At 44.0% G+C, this 23334-nt stretch overlaps 1 long non-coding RNA gene across 1 annotated transcript in view; it reads right to left on the bottom strand.

The window, feature by feature from the left end:
• Positions 1 to 3542: 3542 nt before the first annotated feature.
• LOC126941953 (uncharacterized) overlaps positions 3543 to 23334 on the bottom strand; it is a 21979-nt gene continuing 2187 nt past the window's right edge. The window contains exons 2-4 of the long non-coding RNA XR_007721467.1: positions 6487 to 6578; positions 5715 to 5844; positions 3543 to 4276 (exon numbers count right to left, since the gene is read on the bottom strand). This is a non-coding gene — a long non-coding RNA (uncharacterized LOC126941953). The remainder of the gene's footprint in view (positions 4277 to 5714; positions 5845 to 6486; positions 6579 to 23334) is intronic.

Below are 23334 nucleotides of genomic sequence, written 5' to 3'. Positions count from 1 at the left end.
TAATGTTCAAGTTGTTATCTATGGAGTAGTTAAGGGGAATTATAATCTTGTAACAGGGTTCACAGGTGTCTGAGTCTTTGAATGCAAGGAATTTTTAGCTTATCTATGGTGGCAGATATCACGAAAATCATGCAAAGACCTTTTTCCTTTTCTTTTTTTGCTCATTGGCTATCATTAGTGTTAGTGTATTTTACATGTTGCCCAAGACAATTCTTCTTCCAATGTGGCCCAGGAAGCCAAAAGGTTGAACCCACATTGTTTGAAGACAATCAGCACAAAACAACTATAAGAAAGTGGGTCAGAGAGCAAGATGATGGAATGATTAATGTTGAATGTGCTGCAACCTTGGCTTATTTTCGTTTCTCCCTTCTTCCCTGATACAGTTTTTAAAGTTTATAGGAGTGGTTTCACTAACCTGGGAGATTTCCACCCATGGCTTCTCCAGCAGATTCTCACTCTAAAGGTTGGAGAGCAGAGGATCTCGCTGGGCAACTCCCCAAGAAAACCAGAAAATTTTAGCGCCACCCTTGTCCACTTGATTCTGGGCAGCCCAATATCACTCTTCTGCCTTCCCTATCGTGGCCCTATCTGGAGGCTTTTTTCTCTTCTCCCTAATGGAGCATACTGAAATTCACAGAACTGACTCTAACTGTTCAGGCCACAGTCACTTGAAGGTCAGTAAGGTAATTAGTTTCCAGCTATGTGTGGCCATACTTTGGGTGTCAGTAACACTACGGAATGATCATTCCATTTGGATTTGTAATCTTTGGGAACATCAGAAATATGGCCCTGGGAGCATGCTGAGCTTCACAGAGTCTGAAATAATGTCTCAAAACTTTGGTGATCATTGCTGGATACGTCCAGAGATGTAGCTACTTCCCCACCTCGGAGCCTGAGAATGAGGGTTATTCAAGAGGGTGTGGCTGCAGGGGGAAAGCTCTTCAGGGCATGGAGGTGTGAGATCTATGTCACCCTTACCCAGAATGCTCTGCTGAGTGGCAGCAGCGCTTAACCAATGAAAGCACAGAAAGATGGGTGATTCTGGGTTTAGGGGTGAAGATGGGGGCAGGGTTTCCTGTCTCGGTTTGTGGCGGTCATTTTGGCTGCCTTGCGGCTGTTTCACCCGTTCAGAAACTGCGGAGGACTGGGTCAGGTCTGAGGAAAAAGGAGGCGAAGGCAACAGGAAGCCTTGTCCCTACCACACAGAGGTAAGACTGAGGCTCTGAAGTTAGGCCAAGGTGCCACCCATTGTGATCTCGTGTCAGTGCTGGGCTGGAGGCTGCCATGTGGCTGTCCCCATCCTAGTCACCTGCAGTTTCTGGCACCATTCACCCACAGGCTCGCATCACTGTGGCTTCAAGTTGGTGCTGTGTCCCTTGGGTCCTCACCCGCCCGACTCCTACTTTCAAAACTTAAGCCCCACATTATGAGAGCCTGTTCAGGTCACTTCAGTCTAGGCCCTGGTGTTTAGGTTTGGGGGAAACGGGAGAGCTCATGGGTGATGAGCCATTTCTGAAAGGCAGTGTGGTGAGTCACAGAAGATTGTTACAGACTGAGGGATCAGGATGTGCAAAGGCTTGGAGGGGCAACTGGGCTGGCCTGGGGGCTGTGTGTACACAGAGTAGAGTGTGAAGAGAAGTCACACCTACAGTGACAAGAAGGTGTACCTTGATTTGTCACAGAACCAAACTGGGCCCGTTTGCCCATATACAAAGGAAAGCCAAACACCAGAAACCCAAACACCAAAGCACTGGGTTTTTGCAGCAATAAAGGTTTATTAAGAGTCAAGGAGACAGGAGGCCAGTCTGTCTCCTCGTACTAGCTTGGCCGCCATACACATGAGGGAGAGATTTTGCGGTGGGGTTTTGGGCTGGACAGTGATTGGCTGGAAGAAAAAGAGGTTTGGAGAGTCCCTTGGGCATGCACTGTTGCCCCTACATGCTGCTTTACGGGTCATATGTTCAGAAAATGGTGGTAGCATGATCTGGAGGTGTTTTCAGTCCTCTAACCTCAAAAGGTCACTCATCTGATGAGTAAGTCTATTCTGTGCGGACTCCAGTCAGCCATATTGGTCCCAGGCAGTCTCAGCTCATCAGCCAACTTTATTGCAAACAGAGGGGACTGTAACAAATTATTTACTTCTCCACTGTTCTGCAAAACAAGCTCAGGAAATTTTGCTGGTTAACAAATTCTCTACCCCTGGGGCACGGTTTCACTTTCTGATGGTGCTTGGAGCCATGCAGGGTTGCGAACAGAGGAGGAACACAGTCTAAGGTAAGGGTTTTAAAGTTTCCCAAAAGTTGCTTGGAGGAAGAAGACTGGATGAGGCGCAAGGAGGACAGTGAGGTACAGGGAGATTGAGTACTTGTTCAAAGTTAAAAACAGGTAAAAGGCATTATTGAGGACTAAAATACAGAGATTGTACCGTCAGTCCAGTGTTTCCACCACTGGGCGGATGTTCAAGAGAGGCCTAAGCCCATGGAGCCCTCCCATAGTTGCCTGCTTCTCGAGGTCTACCTCTTCCCACAGGTTCCTGTGGCCGCAGAAGTGCTTATGGATCATACACAGGTGAGTGAGCCCTCACTGGTCCCAACCTTCCATCCACGTGTCTATGGGATTGTGGTGCCTTGAGACTCAGCCTGTGTGTGACTCTTCTAGCCCTTGAGCCTGGGGATGCTTGAGAAACCCCAAGCCCAGGGTCCTGGGCCAGAGGGAGTATACATAATAGTTCCTTGTGTATATCTAGCAACTGATAGAATGAGGTGTGGAAGGTTATCCTAAGCACAGGTACCACCATCTCCAAATGCTTGAAGGTAAGGATTAGAAGGGAGTGTTCAGAGAATCACAGATCTCCTCTCTTTGTTGCTAGCAGGAGAGTAGGGGCCAGATCTGGAATGGCAATCTGGGAAGTTGGGTGGTTTCTGGAGATGATGGGAGCAATGGCATGGGAACAATGAGGTGACATGACTCAGGTCTTAATAGGCTCCCTCTGGCTGCAGACTGAACACATTTTGAGAGTGAGGGAGGAAGCAGAAAGATCAGGGATGAGGCTACTGCAATAGTCTAGGTAAGTATTGGTGGTATCCAGATTCCAGATCTTTTTTTAAAATAGGGCTGAATGCCGGATTTTCTAATGTTGAGGGTGAGAGAAAAAAAGGCAGCAGCTAGACACGGTAGTTCATGCCTGTAGTTCTAGAACTTTGGGAGGCCAAGGCAGGTGGATCACAAGGTCAAGAGATTGAGGCCATCCTGGCCAACATGGTGAAACCCTGTCTCTACTAAACATATAAAAATTAGCTGGGTGTGGTGGCACATGCCTGTAGTCCCAGGTACTCGGGAGGCTGAGGCAGGAGAATTGCTTGAACCCAGGAGGCAGAGGTTGCAGCGGGCCGAGATTGTGCCGCTGCACTCCAGCCTGGCAACAGATTGAGACTCCTATCTCAAAAAAAAAAAAAGAAAAAGGTAGCACTTAGGGATTACTCCAGAGTTTTGGAAGGAAGTGTCATAGGTGAGCAGTGACTATCTGGGCCAGTGGTGTGGGAGTAAAAGAACTTACCAAGACAGTTGTAGGTAAATAAAGGCAGATTTATTAGAGAAAGTAGGAAGATACGTTGCCAGGGAGGGAATAGGCAGGATCAGCAGAAGAGAAGCTGACTGCCAAGAAACAAAGGTTTGCTTGAGATTCTATAGGATAGTGTTTATGCTGTGTGCTGAAGAAGGTTTTGTGTAATACTGATAACGCTATGGTTGCAGTGAGCTAGCATGCAAGTGTCTGGTGATAGTTGGGCACGGAAGATTGTGAGTTATTTGTGCAGGAGGGCTGTGTGTCCTGGACCATGAAGAAAGGTAGACTTAGAGCTTATCTGCTTTCTCTTTTTGGTTTCTCCTAGTCCCATCAGCCTGACTCCTTTTGCCTAATTAAGACTCCACAGGAATGAAGGGGAAGTTAGTAGTAAAAGTAATTTTCAGTGGGTATATGTGAGTTTTGTTTTGGCCATGTGAAGAGTGAGATATTTCAGAGAACACTGAGTGAAGACATCAAGTGGACTCGTAGACACAAAGGTCTGGAACTCTAGGGAGTCATGCAGAATAGAGACCTCCAGAAGGTGGTGGCCACTTTGTAGACTTGAGGTGAAGCTGTGCATCACATTTAGAAGAAGAAATATTCAGGTCATGATCTTCAGCTTTCAGCTGGCCAAGAAGGAGAGAGTGAGGGCCGAGGACTAGATCTCTTGCTTGAGCACGTGGTTGGGTGTTATGGGCATCACAGGCACATCTGAAGGGAGAGAACTGAGCCTGAAGGGCAGGTTTGGGGAAATGAGGGTCTGGCAGGAGGCCAGGGCTTCTAAGGGAAGAATAGACATTCATGTGGATACAGAAGCATAGGAGTAATTGAAGAAAGATGATACTGAGGCCAGGGCCTTTACTTCACAGCTCTACAGACTCACCAAGCTAGTGGATTAGTACAGGGGCAAATGTAGTTGCCTGGTAGAGGCACTAGGAGGGCAGCGGTTTGCGGGGAGGTATCTAAAACCTGCATATTTTTCTGGATGACTGAGATTAATGAAACAGAGCCAGAAGAGCTTTCATAGCAGGATTAAGGGTTGCCCCTGGCGGTGAAAGCCATTGGAGGTCTGGGGAAGTACTAGATTCTGTTTGAATTGCCAGGCACGTTCTTGTTGCCATGTGGTGAGTAGCATGTGGGGAGGCTAGGGAGGGATCTATAGTTTGGGACAGGAAGATAGCAATATCCATGGGATCTGGAGATATGAGAGAGGTACAGCCTAAAGAATGATGTGCACATGGAGAGGGAGTGTGCCCTAGGGCCTTGGTATTGGGGACTTAAGGATGAAGAGTGAGCCCAAGTTTGGTTGTGTTTGGAAGGTACCATCTAGGGGACTTCCTGGTAATTTCTTGGCAAGAGGGTGTGGGGCCCGGTGTGGCAGGCCTGGAACTTAAATGGTGTCTATCTGCCCACCTGCTTCTTCTTGTTGAGCACAGACACAGCGATTAATGGGTGATAGGAGGGAGCAGGCACAAATGACACCAAGGTCTGATACATCCTCTGGGTTGTGGAGCTTGGGAGGAGTATGAATATGGGGTGGATTTATAGAAAGATGCACTGGGGGTCCTCAAGAGAGAGGCTGTTTATGGTTTCATCCATCCCTATCATAGCAGAGCAGTGTGACCTTTGAGGAAGTGGCCGTGCACTTCTCCTGGGAGGAATGGAGTCTCCTTGATGATGTTCAGAAACTCCTATACTGCAGTGTGATGCTGGAGAACTTTTCACCTCTATAGGTGAGACCCTCACACCCACCCAGATGCTTTAGACTAGACTCTGCCTTTCCTTTTCCCCAAGGACGGATCCATCCTTCTCACATTAGGACAATGGACTCTACTTCTTTCCTCAGTTTCCTGGGTAGGTTCACTGGTTGGTGGGGCTGAGCCATTGTACTGTCCTATCCTCTTCCCAACCAGCCTCAATACCTGCTGCCCCAAAGCCTTACTTGGAAGGGGATCAGGAGTCTTACCGTCAGCCGTTTTAAGCCCACTTTTCCCTTTCCCTGGCCAGGTGACGTCTCTGCCCCAGGTTCTCCCCTCTTTCTCTAGTTAATATATCCCCATGTCTTCCTGTGCCAGGAATTGCAGTTACTGACACGGTCACTATTTATGTCCTCCTCTGAGGTTGTTTTTGTGACATTTGGTTTTCTTACCTGTAGTCTGTTGCTCCAAGTTGCCCTGGGCCAGTGCTGGCTCCTCCCTTCTTCAGTCTTTTCCTTTAGTTCTTGCATCATCCAGGTACTATTCTCAGCTGGGGGAAGAGTACTGTTCTCAGCTGGGGCCCTATTAAGTGGCAGGTGAGAGGGCATGACATCAGAGCTGTGTTCAAATCATACCATGAACCAGGCCTGTTCCCACTACTATTTTGGCGCCAATGCCAGTGGTCACACCTCATTTCTACCTTTCTTTTTCCATTCTTGACACTAGCAGCTTGCCATTTCTAGTCAGACTTTTGTCCCAGGGCTAATCCCCAAATCTCTGTATTGCACATTTTACCCAGTCCTGTCCACTGCTCCCTCTCAAAGTGTTCTCCAACACTGGCCCACACATACTGTGTTATGAGATGCACACATATTCTTAAGTAGTCTTTGAACGTGAGCCACTCTGTTGCAGTTGGATTTTCTTGGGCCTGGACATACCTTTCTGCACACCTCTCGTGTCATCAGCAAAGATAAGTACCAAAAACCATTGGCAGAGGGGGGAGTTGTAGACCCCACCTCTCCTCTTTGTGCTGCACCTCATCCTTGTGTCCTTTGCCTAGTGAGGCTTCCCCCATGCTGTGACCTTTTGAAAACTATGAGTTCATAACAGTTGCTTCCTCAATCCGACCCAAACTCTCTCCTCCTGAAAACAGTCCTGGGAACTCACACAGACTCATGCATTGGTGTGCAGATACACATTTGTGATGGCAGTGCCCCTTCTCACCAAAGTCCATGTGCACTTCACTGGCATGTCATTGCTTTCAGGTTATTGGCGTGAAGTGAAAGATGAGGAAGCACCTTCTCGGCTGATATTTTCTGTAAAAGAATTGTCACAGGTCAGAGCCCCCCGAGGCCCTTTCCTCAGAAAGCCCACTTCTGTGATATGTATGTCTTGATCTTGAAAGACATTTTGCCTTTTGCTGAGGACAGGGGAAAATATCCCAGGAAGAAATCGTACACTTAGGGGCATGTGGGAGATGATCCTTTCAATAAAGAGATGTAGATAGGAGCTTGTTCGTGAACGGCTGCAGATTTCTTGTGCCAAAGAAGTCCTTTACCTTTGAGAAGGTTGGAAGGTACTTTCTGGTTGGCTCAGGACTTCTCCAGCACCAGGCCACACGTAACAGGAAAAGCCACACAGCACCACTGAGTGTGGGGCAGCCATTCACAGTGAAAAAGTCATGAGAAGTGCAGCGAATTCAGGAAATCCATGAACTGCAAACACACACTTGTTCAGCACCAAAGAGTCCACAGTGGAGAAGGGCTTTATGAGTGTAGGACATATGTGAAAGCTATCAAATACAAACCCTCACTTGTCAAACACCAAAGAGTCCACATCGGGGAAAGGACTTATGAGTTCTGTGAATGTAGGGAAAACCTTCAGCTGCAAATATGGACTCGTTCCTCACCAGTCAATTCACATTGGAGAAAGACCTTATTAGTGCAGGGAACACGGGAAATCCTTTAGCCAAAGTTCCAGTTTTACTGAACAACAAAGAATGCACACTGGAGAAAGGCCTTATGAATGCAGCAAAAATGGAAAATTCTTTGTCCATGTACACAGAAGTATCTTCAGGGATGGATTAAATGAATTTAGGAGCAACAGATATTAGAAATGCTTCACATCCTTGTTACTGTGATAGTGGAAGGGTATGAGGTTTACCCACATAAACCATGGACCAGAGAGACCTGCATTCAAATCCTGCCCCTGCTTGTCAGATTAAGATACTCTGGACAACAACAACGTCCTCAGATCACTGACTGTGATATGGAGAAGGTGCTCATGTTTACCGCACAGATGTGGAAGGATTGATAAAAGTAGCAAAAACACATTGGGTCAAAATAACTGATTAATATACATCAAGTGCTCTATTTAGGGCTCTATTGGAAAAAGGTAAACAACATTTAAGAACAGGTGGGTAATATAAGTAGAACTGCTAAGAAAAGCTCAAAAGGAAATGCTAGAAGCCAGGTGTGTGGTGGCTTACGCCTGTAATCCCAGCACTTTAGGAGGCTGAGGCAGGCAGATCACTTGAGGTCAGGAGTGCAAGACCAGCCTGGCCAACCCCATCTCTACTAAAAGCGCAAAATTAGTAGGGCGCAGTGGTGCATGCCTGTCATCCCAGCTGCTCCGGAGGCTGAGGCAGGAGAATTGCTTGGACCTGGGAGACAGAGTTTGCAGTGAGCCAAGATCGCGCCACTGCACTGCGGTCTGGGTGACAGAGCAACACTCTGTCTCAAAAAAAAAAAAAAAAAAAAAAAAAAGGAAATGCTAGAAATAAAAAACATTGTTAACATAAATGAATGCCTTTGAAAGGCTCATCAGTAGACTGGAGATAGTGGAGAAAAGAATCAATGAGCTTGAAGATATGTAAGTAGAAACTTAGTACAAATTAAAGATATGAACTATCAGATTGAATAAAAAATAAGACCCAACAATCTTCAAGAAATTCACTTTAAATATAAAGATACTGGTAGGTTAAAAGTTAAGGGGCAGAGAAAGATATGCCTTGCTAACATTCATCAAAAAAAAAAAGCAGGAGTAGGCCGGGTGCGGTGGCTCACACCTGCAATCCCAGCACTTTGGGAGGTCGAGGTGGGTGGATCACAAGGTCAGGAGATCAAGACCATCGTGGCTATCATGGTGAAACCCCATTTCTACTAAAAATACAAAAAAAAAAAAAATTAGCCAGGCGTAGCGGCATGCATCTATATTCCCAGCTGCTGGGGAGGCTGAGGCAGGAGAATGGCGTGAACCTGGGAGGAGGAGCTTGCAGTGAGCTGAGATTGTGCCACTGCACAACCAGCCTGGGTGACAGAGTGATACTCTGTCTCAAAAAATAAAAATAAAAATAAAAACTAAAGCAAGAGTAACTATATTAGTATCAGACTTCAGAGCAAGGAAAATTTCAGGGGTAAAGAGGGGCAGTACATAATGATAAAGTGGTCAATTCTCCAAGAAGATATAATAATCCTTAATGTTTATGTACATAACAGAGCATCAAAATATGTGAAGTGAACACTTAAACTCACCAGTGAGAAAACAAAACAACCCAAGGCGTGGTCAAAAGATCTGAACAAATACCAGAGAAGATATACAAAGGGCAAATAAATATGTAAAGATGCACATCATATGTCATTAGGGAATACAATGAAGACATTAACAAGACATTAGCCTACACATCTATTAAAGTGGCTAAAATCTTAAAAATTGACAATACCAAATGCTGACAAGTATGTAGAGTGAAGGAACTCTATAATTGATACTGGGAATGCAAAGTAGTATAGCCATTGTTACCAACTGAATTGTGTCTCCTCCAGTTCAGTAGATAACAGTGGCTCTGTTCTTTTGGCCCTCCATCCTCTTTTTCTGGCTTGCAGATAGTTGCCTTCTTGCTGTGACTTCACATGGTTCTGTAGGGTAGACAGGGAAGAGAAAGTAAAAGGGGAGGCCTCAATCTTTGATGTCTCTTCCTTTTCTTATATGGACATGAGTCCTAGCAGGTTAGAACACCACACTTATGATTTCATTTAACCTTAATTAGCTCCTTAAAGGCCCTTTCTCCAAATATAGTCACATTGGGATTAGGGCTTTGTATTTTGAACTTAAGATCACGGAGAAACTTGCATATAGATGATGATTGCCAATTTATTCATAATTTCCCCAAACTGAAAGCAACCAAAATGTCATTCTGTATGTGAATGGATAAAAGGATAAAAAGGAAATAAAAACTGGCTGCACATCCACACAATGGAATATAATTCAGCGATAAAACAAAATGGGCTATCAAGGCACCAAAAGACAGAGAATTCTTACACACATATTGCTAAGTGAAATAAGCCAGTCTGAAAATGCTATGTATAGTATGAGGCTGGGCATGGTGGCTCACACTGGTAATCCCAGCACTTTGGGAAGCGGAAGCGAGAGGATCACTTGAGCTCTGTGAGAGGATCACTGGGGCTCTGGACTTCAAGACTGGCCTGGGCAACGTGGCAAAACCCCGTCTCTACCAAAAACACAAAAATTAGGAGGATGGGGTGGTGCATGCCTGTGGTCCCAGCTACTCAGGAGGCTGAGGTCGGAGGATCACTTGAGCCTGGGAGGTGGAGGTTGCAGTGAGCTGAGATCATGCCACTGCAACTCCAGCCTGGGTGACAGAGTGAGACCCTGTTCCAAAAAAAAATAGTGCTATGTATAGTGCTATGATTCCAATTATGTGACATTCTGGAAAAGACAAACTGTAGATACAGTAAGAAGATCAATAGTTGCCAGGAGTTTGGGGGAGGGTTGAATGGGTGAAATTCAAGGAATTTTTATCACCATGAGGCTACTCCCTATGATACTGTTTGCATTTGTCAGAACTCATAGACCTGCCCAACACAGAGTGAATCTTAATGCATGCAAATTAATGTAATAAATTCAGACGTTGAGGGGATCCCAGAAAATAATTTAGGCTGTCACACGAGAATCTATCTGTATTACAAATGTATGAGGCAACTTCACAGAGGGAGTAGAGGGAAAGGTGCTGACCTAAGTAACTTTAGAAATGAATGGAGTCTGTAAGACTAAAGGCAAAATAAATTACAAATATGCAGTGTACACTAGTTGATAAAGTTTTTCAAATGAGGGTACAGATTAACAATTCTGATACTGCTATACATGTATACTGGAATTGAACTATTAAATAAATGGATGCTGGACAGTGGGAGCCAGGTTTTCACTGTTGGAGTAGGAATTTACAGATTAGCAAGGGGAGGATGCTAGAATGATCTATGTGGTACCAGATTAGAGTTGGAATCATCAGTAAGAATACATGTTTAAGTTAATATAGCTACAGATTGCATACACATGGTTAGTATATACACATACATTTCTTTGCTCTGTCGCCGAGAAGACCTCAAAGAAATTGTACCCCAGTAGCAATGAGCACATCTGATGCCTAAATCTTGATTGTAATGCATTTATCTAATAAAATTGTAGGGAGACCCACTGAAACTATTGCTACGGAATAAAAGATGAAATGCTCCTGATTATTGTAAAAACAAAATTGCATGCAGGATTGTGTAAAGACAATGCAAGGTTGGGCTGCCAGAATTAGCCAACAGCATGTGATGTGCTTCCCCCTGCAGAGAGCCTAAAAATGGACGTGGAGTCAGGGAGGTTTCACATCACCAAGATTCCTATTCCAGAAAAGCAGATGTTCATAGCTCTGGGAATGAGATGTGACCCTTGTGGAGAGCCTATAAACAGATGCATGAGGGGCACCTGTTCATATGGATGAGATACGGCTATAAACACCCTTATCTTGCCATGGCTCTTCTAGGACTCTTTAGGGTTAAGACATACTCCCTTCTGAGAATGTGTGGTCTAACTGGTTGTCTGGTTTCACATCCTGCTTCTGTTGATTGTTTGCAACCAGCTTTTGCTGCAATTATTACTACTGATTAGTATCTTACTAAACATAGGTTATGGATAGACTGTGTTTCTGTTTTAAGGCTCTGTTAGAAATTGCTGATGCACACACTATATTGTAAATTCTTATCTCTGTATACTGTACTTCTGCATACCGACATTATGTTATGTTCATCCCCATGTGACCATCTCACCTCATAATCAAATGATCCTAAATTCCTCACTAACCTACCCCCACCCTGACTAAACTTAATAATAAATGCTGGTATATCCAGTGCATTGGTGGCATCGCAGGACCAGAAGGTGGTGATCCCCTGGACCCAGCTTTCACTATCTTGTGTGTGCCTTTTATTTCTTGACCTGCTGATCCACCTGGGAACAAACAAAGAGCCCCATTGCATTGCGAGCTCCTGGCCAGATCCCACAATATAAAATAAACCAGGGTCCCTTGGAGAAATGGCTGATTCTAGGACTGGGAAAGAAAATACACAACATGAGCTTGGAGAAACTAGTAATGCCAGAAAATAAGGAAGTGCTGCAAATAAATAAAGAAAACCACAATGATGGGGGCATATCAAAGGGACACAGGAGCCAACCGAAAGGGCTCCCGATGGCCAAAAATAGAGTCGTTTGAGAAAAATAAATGTGTGTTTGTGTGTATAGTATAATGTATAGATACATAAGTATGTATCTATACATTGTATTAGTCCATTTTCACACTGCTATAAAGAACTACCTGAGATTGGTAATTTATAAAGACAAGAGGTTTAACTGACTCATAGTTCCACATGGTTGGGGAGGCCTCGGGTAACTTAAAATCAGGGTGGAAGGCAAAAGGGAAGCAAGGCATGGTTTACATGTTGGCAGGAGAGAGAGAGCGTAGGGAGAAGAGCCACACTCTTTCAAACAACCAGATTTAATCAGAAGTCACTCACTGTCACGAGAATAGCAAGGGGGAAGTTTGCCCCATGATTCAATTACCTCCCACCAGGCCCCTCCCCGCAACACGTGGGGATTACAATTTGAGATGAGATTTGGGTGGGGACACTGAGCCAAAGTATATTAACATATGTATTGCATTATAATCCAAAGTATAAAATATAAAAGTATATGAGTACATACTGATAAAAATAAATGATCAAATAAGTTAATCAGTGGGGAAGAAGAGACAAGTCTTCTGTGCTGAAGAATTCCAAGTAAATTAGGTAGATAGGAGTATACCTCACACTCCTTAAATGTGGACTGTGCATAGTGACTTCCTTTCCAAGAGCACAATATGGATAATTGGGGAAAAGACTAACTTTACAGTGGAGAAGTCTGACAAATACTGCTTCAACCAGGTGATCATTCAACATCAGTAGTCATAAATCATGTTGATGGTATGTACCCTTAATATCATGTGATGAAAATGGTACTCTATTCTTCTTCTCTCAACTACCTCTCCTGAACCCGTAACCCCATGAGAAAAACCTATAATCATGAGGAAAAACCGTTAACAAGTTCCAGTAGAAGGGCATCCTACAATATCCCTGATCAATACTCTTCAAAACTGTTAAGATCATCAAAAACAAGCAATCCCCACAAGCAAAAACACCACATATCCCCATGTCCACGCTTCACCCTTGGTAACCACTGTTTTATTCTCTATCTCTGTTTTATTCTCTATTTGACTTACCTCTTTTAGAGTCCACATTTAAGTGATATCTTGGAGTACTTTTCTTGCTATGCCTGGCTTATTTCACTTAGCATAATGTCCTTCAGGTTCATCCACGTTGTGGCAAATGGAAGGATTTTCTTTTTAAGATTGAGTAATATTTCTCTCTGTCTCTGTGTGTGTGTGTGTGTGTGTGTGTGTGTGTGTGTGTGTGTGTGTAAACCACAGTTTATTTGTCCATCAACAGACAATTTAGTTGTTTGCATATGAACATGGGAGTGTAGAGATCTTTACAAGGTGGTGGTTTCGTTTCTTTGGCTAAATACCCAGAAGAGGAATTGCTGGGTCCTATGGTAGTTCTATTTTTAATTTCTTCCAAACTGCTTTCCACAGTAGCTGCCCCAGTCTATGTTGAATTCAGTAAAGAAGAAAATGGGGAGATGTAAGTCAAAGAATATAAAGTAGAAGATATGTAGGATGAAGAAGTCTAGAGATCTAATGTACAACATGAGGACTATAGTTAATACCGTATTGTGTTTGGGATTTTTGCTAAAAGTATGGATTTTAGATACTCTTGCCACACACAATGAAAGGGCAACTATGTGCAATGATGGATATTTTAATTTGCTTGACTATAGTAAGCAAAAGAAAAAGTAGCAAAAGAATAGATAACATTTCACTATCTATATGTATCAATATATCAAAAGATCATGTTGTACAACTTAAGTATATATAATAAATCTTAAAAAAAATAAGCTAAGTCTGGGAAACCATCACAGCTAAAATCATCCTATGAAGATGTAATTAATTCACTGTGGGATCATGGGATCATAAAATAGAAAAATTGCATAAGATAAATACAAAGAAAATATGAATAAACTATGGACTTTAATTGTTAATAATGTATCAGGATTGGCTCATTAGTTGTAACAAATGTATCATACTAATGTAAGCTATTAATAATAATGGGTGATACTGTATGTGTGGGAGGGTGCTAATACGTGAACTCTGTGTTTGCTGAATTCCTCTGTAAATCTGAAACTGTTCTAAAAAATGTCTTCTGATTACAAATAAGAGAAACACACACACCACAACACAACACACACACACACACACACACACACAGTCCTTACATAAGCCAGTCACTCCAGTGTTTGCTTTTGAAACATTTTAATTCTCACAACAACCTGGTGAAGTAGGAACTATTATTGTATCAGTGGGGAAGCTGACGCTAAAAGGAATGAAGTGACCTCCCCAAGATCATGCACTCTGCAGGTCTGAGTTTCTAGAAGCTGGACTGAAGCCTGGAGGTTTGGATCCAGAGCTAGGACTTTCAAACACTTAACCACAACCCGTGAAGCCCTCAGCAAGGTGCCAACACATAATGAGGACCAGTTAGGCTGAGATGCTACTGCTGCTATTATTGTTGGAAATTTAATCATTATTTCCCCATTCTCTGGCATACTAGAGCACTGACTGTCTACACCTTGCAGTGCCTATGGGCTTGTTCTAACCGTGTGTCATTCTCCAGTGTCTTCCCCATTGAAGGCTTTTCTCTTTGGATCAATTGTACTAGTTCTAAAGGCAACATCTGCCTCTATAATGAGCACAGCACAGAACTCAGCTTACTAGAGGTGCTCAGTAATCACTTAGGTGATTCAGGCCTTGGGTATCTCTGCATCTTTACCAGTGACCAGGCTGCAGGCTCTAATCTCATCCAACAACCACAAGGCTAATGTGTCCATCTCTGTTTGATTTTCCAGGTGTTGTTGATCCTCAAGTACTTGGCCATGATTGCAACCTGGGAGGAAAGGGAGCAACTTGATGAGGCCCAGAAGACCCTGTATGGGGAGATATTTGTGGAGACCTGTGGGCTCCTGGTCTCACTGAGTAAGGCTCACCTCTCTCTCATGTGGGGAGAGCCTTCTTTTACCCTCTCACTCCAGGTCTCACTGATAGAGAAGGCCTCTGGATACCACCCTGACTTCTACCCATAATTCCCTCTGTGATTCTGTCTTACTTCCTCTTTCCTGGTCTCCATGTGTCTAGCCAGGCACCATGAGGGTCCAAATACAGGAACTGAATTCAAGAACTAAGCCAAGAATTAAACCAAGCCCACACTCTCATTTTAATACCTAGCACAGGCTGGCTTCAATGTCAGTTCCTTATTCCCAGATAAAATCTTAATGGTTAAGATTTGATGAGTTAGGTGTTCCTACAACCCAGTTAGCAGGGGCTGTGAATGATAGGCCATTCTCTAAAAAATCCATGAGTCAAACAGGCCATCTGGCAACTTTCTATACTACCCAGTCTCCATTAAAAGGCTTATTTTTTCCCCAATACCTACGCATCATCCCTTGCTTCAAAAAGCCAGGGTCACAATCCCCCATGGGACAGGACATTATATTGAATGGATATCCTGAGAAAGCAATTCCTTTTTTCCTTCCCTTTCCTGCTTTCTGCTTGTTGTCAGTCTTGGTTTGATGAGTCTTTGATGCCTCTCCTAATTTTTTTTTTTTTTAATTAGACGGAGTCTCGTTCTGTTGCCCAGGCTGGAGTGCAGTGGCATGATCTCGGCTTACTTTAAGCTCTGCCTCCTAGTTTAACGCCATTCTCCTGCCTCAGCCTCCCGAGTAGCTGGGACTACAGGCGCCCACCACCATGCCCAGCTAAGTTTTTGTATTTTTAGTAGAGACGAGCTTTCACCATGTTAGCCAGGATGGTCTCGATCTCCTGACCTCGTGATCTGCCTGCCTCAGTCTCCCAAAGTGCTGGGATTACAGGCAACCTCTCCTAATTTTAAAAATTTCGCTTTTAAGCAGAGCGAGTAGTCCCCAACTCATAGTAAGGTAGGACTTGTTCTCCAAGCACTGGACCCTGCTAATCAAAACAGGATCTGATCAAAACAGAATGCAGAAAAAAAAAAAAAAAAAAAAAAAAAAAAAACTAGAACCAAGACCATGATGAAAATGACCTCTGGCTGCCTTCATTGCTCATTATACATTAATTGTAATGCATCAGCATGCCAAAAGAAACTCCTGCCAGTGCCATGACACTTTGCAAATGCCATGGCAACTCCTGGAAGTTACCTTATATGGTTTAAAATGGGGAGAAACCCTTATTCCCAGGAACTCCCACCCCTTTTTCAGAAAACTCATTAATAACCTGCCCTTTATTTAGCATATCATCCAGGAACAGCCATAAATATAGCAAGCCAAAATTCCATGAGAGCTGCTGCTACTATGCTGCTATGAAGCATCCATTTTCCTGCCCTCTGTGGGACTAATAAACTTTCGCTTTGCTCCAGCAGCTTGCTCTTGAATTGTTTCCAGTGTGAAGCCAGGAACCTTACTGGACTGAGCTCCAGCTCTGGGGTTCACCTGCATCATCCTTCCTGGTGACCACAAAGGGACTAACAAACTGAAGGGACCTGAGGGAGGTTTTCACCCAGACCCCAAATTAAAGACCAACGGGCACCATTTGGCCTCCACAGATGGGTGAATGTCCCCTTTGTTTCCCCTCAATATCATGCTCTTTCCTTTAACTGATTTACTTTCCCTTTCACTCTCTTCTCTCTCCCTTTACCTTTCAGAGTGGACCAGGAAATGGGAATGGGGTCTCAGATGACAGCATGCCTGGCCAGCCATGTCTTTTGTAACCTGCCTTGCTGCCCTTTCTCTCAGACCTTTTCTCTTTACTTTCTAAGGACTGGCCATTTTTCTTTTCCACTTTTAGTGCCAAAATGCATGCTGACATTTATTTTGTGGTTGCATTTGTAGTTTTTGCCTTGGCTATTTATTTGGGCAATTGTTTCTATTCTGTGTACGGCAGGACACTTTCCTTGTTTGTTATGAATTCTTTCTTTTTTGTTGTTATTTTAAGAGGTTCTCCCATTGTGCTGACTCTGGGACACGAGAGTCACATTGTTCTGTGGTCCTAATTGTGTTCGATCTTGTGCCTTTGGAGTTCACTGTTGGTCACCCTCTAGATGCTCTGGGGGTTTTTGGCATTTGGTTTGGAGGCATTCTCATTGACCAATACCCAGATGCTCTGGGGTTTTGGCTTTTGGCACCTTGTTAGCCTTTGTCATACCGCCCGTTTTGGGTAACCTCTTCTAATCCTTCTTTTGCCCAAAACCAAGATGATTTCTTAACTTTTTGTGGAATTCAGAGTACTAGAATTCTGTCACCCTGTTTTCACTTCTCCCTTCTCCTTCTCTACTTCTTGCCTATGAAAACACCTCTTGTCGCATCCATTTACTAGTGGATACAGTCATCACTCTGCTGCCCACCCATATCTCACAATTCAGCTTTGCGGCACCCTTGCTGACTGTAATCGTGCCCTCTTTGCAGGGATTGGTGGCAATTGCCCTTTCTTGAGGAAAAAGGGAGATGAGAATTTGAAAGAAAAAAAATAACTGGGCTCTCGCTAGACTTAGAAAAACTTCTGTCTGTAGTTTTCCTCTACAGAGGACTCCTGGAGGACTTGATGCCAGGGTGCTTTTTAGGCAATTGGAGCAAATTCAAATTAGACAGCTTAAAGAAAGGAAATTAATTTTATATTGCAACACCATTTGGGACCAACACAAATTGGGAGACCAAGAAAATTGTTCTCCCCCAAAATTTCTAGGTCTAGAGAGACCATTTTAGTCTCTCTAAAAATGGTTCTTTGCACTATAATACTGTTACAATTGTATTTATTCTGTAAAAGGGAAGGAAAATGGGGAGAAATCCCCTATGTATAGGCTTTCATGGCCCTCTATGAGGATCCTGACTTGAGGGATAGTTATAGAATGTGCCTGGGTCATGTCACTTTAAGGCACCAAGAAGCCACTCCAGACACCCTAGATGACCCCTCCAAGCTAATCGCCCTAGGAGGCCTTACCTCCCCACCCCCAGAGCTTCCTCAGTGCCCCAGCTCTGATCTGGGAGGGACTCCCACCAGTTCTCCAGTGCGAAATCCCTCCTCATGGTCATCAGGCATCCCTCCCCATTATCCACCTATATCCCTGCTGCCTGAGGAAGTAAGCCTTATCAGTACTGCCAGGATTGGGGCCCCATAGCAGCCCCTAAATTCAAACCTATGTCCATTAGGCAGCAGACAGAGATGGGGGACAATCAGAGTACATGTGCCTTTTTCTATGTCAGATTTGGCTTTATGTAAAGATGATCAACTCTCAAAGGAAATAGTGGTTAATCATTGCAGGGGATACCTAAAGGGAGACTCCTCCATTATTAAGGGAAATGCCCTGGCAGACAGAACAACAAGGCCACAGCTAAAGGAAGATGGATACTACAGGCCACTACACTAATATCTAATGCTCCCCCCACGTCAGTGGTCCCATACTATACAGCTAAGGAAATTATAATAAATGGGCTGAACAAAAAAGGCTTGAAAAAGAACCCCTCAGGGCAGTTACTAGGAAACAACAAACTTTCTCCCCAAGACTGAGCCATGGAAAACAATTTGGCATTTCCATGACTTCTCACATTTGGGTGACAGTCTCTCTTCAAATCGGTTTCCCAAACATTCTTAAGGAAGCGACTGTCCCAGACTGTAAAAGGGTCACCAGGGCCTGTGAACTCTGTGCCCAAGATGATCCAGGGAGCAACCCTGTACCTCCCTCCTCCTCAAACCTGTACAACACCAAGGAACATACTCTGGGGAAGACTGGCAAACAGATTGCACCCAGATGCCATTTTAGAGGGGACTCAAATATTTGCTAGTACTTATAGGAACTATCACCAGGTAGAAAAGAGTCTTGCTCTGTTGGCCAGGCTGGAGGGCAGTGATGCAGTCATGGCTTGCTGCAGCCTCAACTTCCTGGGCTCAGGTGATCCTTCTGCCTCAGCCTGCCAAGTCAGATTCTTACTTAAAGAAATCATCCCAAAGTTTGGATTACAAAAAAGTTTGCTAAGTGATAATGGACTTTTCTCCACAGCTAAGGCAACTCAGTAGGTTTCCTCAGCCTTAGGCATTAGCTATCACCTTCCCTCCTCCTAGAGGCCTCAATCCTCTGGTAAGGTAGAAAAAGCCAACCATGTTTTCAGAAGGACACTAGCAAAACTTTGTCCAGAGACCCTGGGGTCCTCTCCTACCCATAGCCATTTTGTGCATAATGATAGTTCCAAAGGGAACCTTAAATCTTAGCCCATTTGATATGACCTATGGGAGGTCCTTTTTAACTTCAGACCTCCTGTTTGATGAGGAGGCATAAAATGCTTACTCCTACTATCAACTTGGGCCAGGTTCAAAAAGCTCTCCAAGAATAAGGAAATAAAGTATTACCCTTTCCCACAGAGGAAAAGAATGGCTCCCCTGTTTACCCAAGATATTTAGCCCTCTTAAAAACTTGGAAAGATTGGGCACGGTGGCTCACACCTGTAATTTCAGTACTTTGGGAGGCTGAAGCAGGCAGCTCACTTGAGATCAGGAGTTTGAGACTAGCCTGGCCAACATGGTGAGATTCTGTCTCTACTAAAAATATAAAAATTAGCCAGGCATGGTGGCATATACTTGTAATAATCCCAGCTACTTGGGAGGCTGAGGTAGGAGGATCGCTTGAACCCAGGAGGCGGAGGTTGCAGTGAGTCAAGATTGCACCACTGCACTCCAGCCTGGGTGACACAGCAAGACTCTGCCTCAAAAAAAAGAAAAAAAGAAAAGAAAAAAAAGATTAAGGAGGAGTATATAATCTCTGAGGGAGGAATGAGGTGAAGATCAGTGGGACTTGTTTTCTGAGCACCTGTCACAAGGCCCCGCTGATCAAAACAGGATCTGAGCAAAACAGGATGTAGCAAAGAGACTGGCCAAAACCAGCTAAAACCAAGATGTTGCCCTCATTGCTCATTATACATTAATTATAACTCATTAACATGCTAAAAGAAACTCCCACCAGTGCCGTGACAGTTTACAAATGCCATGCAACTCCCAGAAGCCACCTTATGTGGTGATATGGTTTGGCTCTGTGTCCCCACCTACATCTCATCTTGTAGCTCCTATAATTCCCACATGTTGTGGGAGGGGCCCAGTAGGAGATGACTGAATCATGGGGCGGTGGGGAGGGGTCTTTCCTGTGTTCCTTGTGATAGTGAATGGGTCTCACAAGATCTGATGGTTTTAAAAATGGGAGTTTCTCAGCACAAGCTCCCTTTTTGCCTGCTGCCATCCACATACGATGTGACTTGCCCCTCCTTGCCTTCTGCCATGATTGTGAGGCCTCCCCAGTCATGTGGAACTGTAAGTCCAATAAGCCTCTTTCTTTTGTAAATTGCCTGGTCTTGGATATGTCTTTATCTGCAGCGTGAAAACTGACTAATACATATGATTTTAAAAAGGGAGGAACCCTCAGTTACTGGAACCTCCATCCCTTTTTCAGAAAACTTGTGAATAACCCAGCTCTTATTTAGCATACAATGCAGGAATAGCCGTAAATATAGCTAGCCAGTGATCCACGTGGGCTCCTGTTACTACTCTACTACAGAGCAGCCATTTTCCTGCCCTCTGTGGCCCCAATAAACTTGCTTTCACTTTGCTCTGTCAGCTTGCTCTTGAATTCTTTCCAGAGCAAAACCAAGAACCCTCCTGGGCTGAGCCCCAATTTTGAGGTTCACCTACATCAGATGCACAAGGTAGGCCACATAAGCTTACCAGAACTTACAGCACTCTTTTTATTTCAATGTTGTATTTTGATGGAAACTGATTTGTGAAAAGTGAAACTAGTTTTTTCTTTTATAAGTAATACAAGATTCCCTTTATGAAGAAATCAATTTAAGTAAACAAAATGCATGTCAACTTAAAGAATAGCAGTTTATACGAATGGTCACAGCCAACGTCCCCTGAGCACTGACCCTGTGCCAGGCCCTGTTCCAGGCACTCTCCCTGCTCCACTGATAGTCCTCACAACATCCCTGGTAAAGTGTGGACTTTTCCCCAAAGCTGCTGACTCTAGACCCAATTGGCTTCCTCTAGGAAGCTGCTGCCCAAAGAGAACAATAACATTTTTGAGCATGACTTATTGTTTTAATATGCTTGTTAATTTGAGGTATACCATAAGGCATACCTCAGCAAAATGTTCAGTCCTAAGTGTTCATTTCAATTCATATTTAATCTGTGTCCCCACTTATAGTAACTTCCACTAGATCAAGCTATCAGGCATTCTCAATCCCTAGCAGGTTCCCTCTGCATCTCCCAGTCAGTTCCCCCAAAAGGCATCACTGTTCTGATTTCCTTCCCCATACATTGGATTGGCCTCTTCTTGAAGGTTACATGTATGGATTCACATGGTGTGCATGGCTTTTTGTCTAGGGTCTTTCACTTGGTATCCTGTTTGTCACAATTATATTTTGGGAGTGAGTGGTGACAAATAACTTACCATTTTGTTCATAGCCTTCAGATCTTAGGTTAGGATATGAACCAAAATTCTAACATTGAGATGGGGACAGTGACTGGATGGGATTGTCACATAAAAGAGGAGGTGAGAGTATTGAGTGTGGAGGAGAAATCATACACAGTCGCCCTTTGGGATCCATGGGGCATTGGTTCCAGCATCCTGCACAGATACCGCATCCACAGATGCTCAAGTCCCTAATATAAAGTGCCATAGAATTTGCATATAGCCTACTACACATAGACTCCTCCCATATATTTTAACTCATCTCTAGCTTCCTTACAATACCCAGCACAATGTAAGTGCTGTGTAAATAGTTGTGCTGCTGTATTATTCAGGGAATAATAAGAAAAAAAGGCCTATACTTATTCAGTACAAAGGCAACCATTTTTTTCCAAGTATTTTTAATCCACAGTTAGTCGAATCCATGGATGCGGAACCTGTGGCCTCAACCATTTAGTTGCCCAACTGGAGATGGGGGAATAGGCCTGGGTGCCTGAACAGAGCAGACACCATGACAACCATGACAAGAGGTGGTTAGAGGGGTCTTGGCCTTGGGAAGTAGGAAGAGGAGAGTGTGACATCAGGACTAGGTTCACATTGTCAGTAACCTGTCCCTGTTCACCATTGTTTGGGTTCCAAAGCTAATGGCCATACCTCATCCATATCACTCCTTCCCCATTCTTGAAACTTTATCCACTTGTCATTTCTATTCTGACACTGGGCCCCAGGATGCCCCCCACATCCTGGTCTCCACGTCTCACCCTCTCCACTGCTCACTCTGGAGTGCTCTCCAACACTGGCCTACAATTCATGGGTTGTGAGATGTGCGTTTCCATTAACAGTCCCTCAACACCAGCAACTCAGGTGCAGTTGCATTTTTCTTGGGCCTGGACACACCTTTAGGGCTCATGTTTTACCAGCAGCCAAAGCCCTGCTGGAGGGTGCTTATGGAGAAGTGAGCTGGAGACCCTGCCTCTATCACGTCTGCACTGCATCCTGGTATTCTTGGCTCTGGCAAGATCGTGGCACTGTTAAAGCCTCCTCTATTCTGTCACCTTGAGAGTCTTACTACTGCCCAGCAGATGCTTCCTCCCGCTTCCTCAGCACTTTTGTCTTACTGACAATTCCACAGGCTCATTCCTGGGTCAGACTTTGTGATGGGGCTGTTTTCTCCCACTAAAGCTAACAAGAATTGTACCAGCATTTCATTGCTTTCAGCTTTTTGGCATGGATTGGAAGGTAAGGAAGAGCTCTCTCTCTGACCATAATGTTGAGAAAGTGTCACGTGTCAAGAATCCCAGGCAAGTCCTTTCACCCAGAACCTACAACTGCCATGTGTGAGGTTTTATTTTTTCTTTTTCTCCTTCCTTCCTTCTCTTTTTCTTTCTTTCTTTCTCTTTCTTTTCTTTCTTTCTCTTTCCTTCTTTCTGCCTTTCTTTCTCTTTCTGTCTTTTCTTTCGTTTCCTTCCTTCCTTTCTCTTTCTTTCTTTCTCTCCCTTCGTTTCTCTTTCTCTCTTTTCTTTCATTTCCTTCTTTCCTTTCTTTCTTTTTTCTTTCTTTTCTTTTTCTTTCTTTCTTTTCTTTATTTTTCTTTCTTTCTCTTTCTCTCCCTTCCTTCTTTCCCCTTCCTTCCTCTTTTTCTTTTTTCTTTTTCCCTGTGTTTTTTTTCTCCTTCCTTCCTTTCTTTCTTTTTCTTTCTCTTTCTTTCTTTCTCTTTCTTTCTTTCTCTCTCTCTCTCTCTCTCTTTCTTTCTTTCTTTCTTTCCCTCTCCTTCCTTCTTTCCTTCCTTAATTTCTTCTCTTCTCTTTCTTGCACAGGGTGTCACTCTGTCACCAAGGCTGGAGTACATTGGTACAGCTGCAGCCTCAACCTCTTGGGCTCAAGCAATCCTCCCACCTCAGCCTCCCAAGTAGCTGAGACTACAAGTGCACACCACCACACCTAGCTTATTTAAAAAAATTTTTTTAGAGACAGGGTCTCACCATGTTGCCCAGACTAGTCTCAAACTCCTGGCCTGAAGTAATTCTCCCACCTCAGCCTCCCAAAGTGCTGGAATTACAGGCATAAGCCACTGCACCTGGCCATGTGGTCTACTCTTGAAAGACACTTTGCA

The sequence above is a fragment of the Macaca thibetana genome, chromosome 19 (assembly GCF_024542745.1).
Source record: "Macaca thibetana thibetana isolate TM-01 chromosome 19, ASM2454274v1, whole genome shotgun sequence".
Taxonomy (NCBI): Eukaryota; Metazoa; Chordata; class Mammalia; order Primates; family Cercopithecidae; genus Macaca; species Macaca thibetana.
Note: the sequence above shows the minus strand (reverse complement) of the source record. Positions and strands in the feature narration are given on the sequence as shown.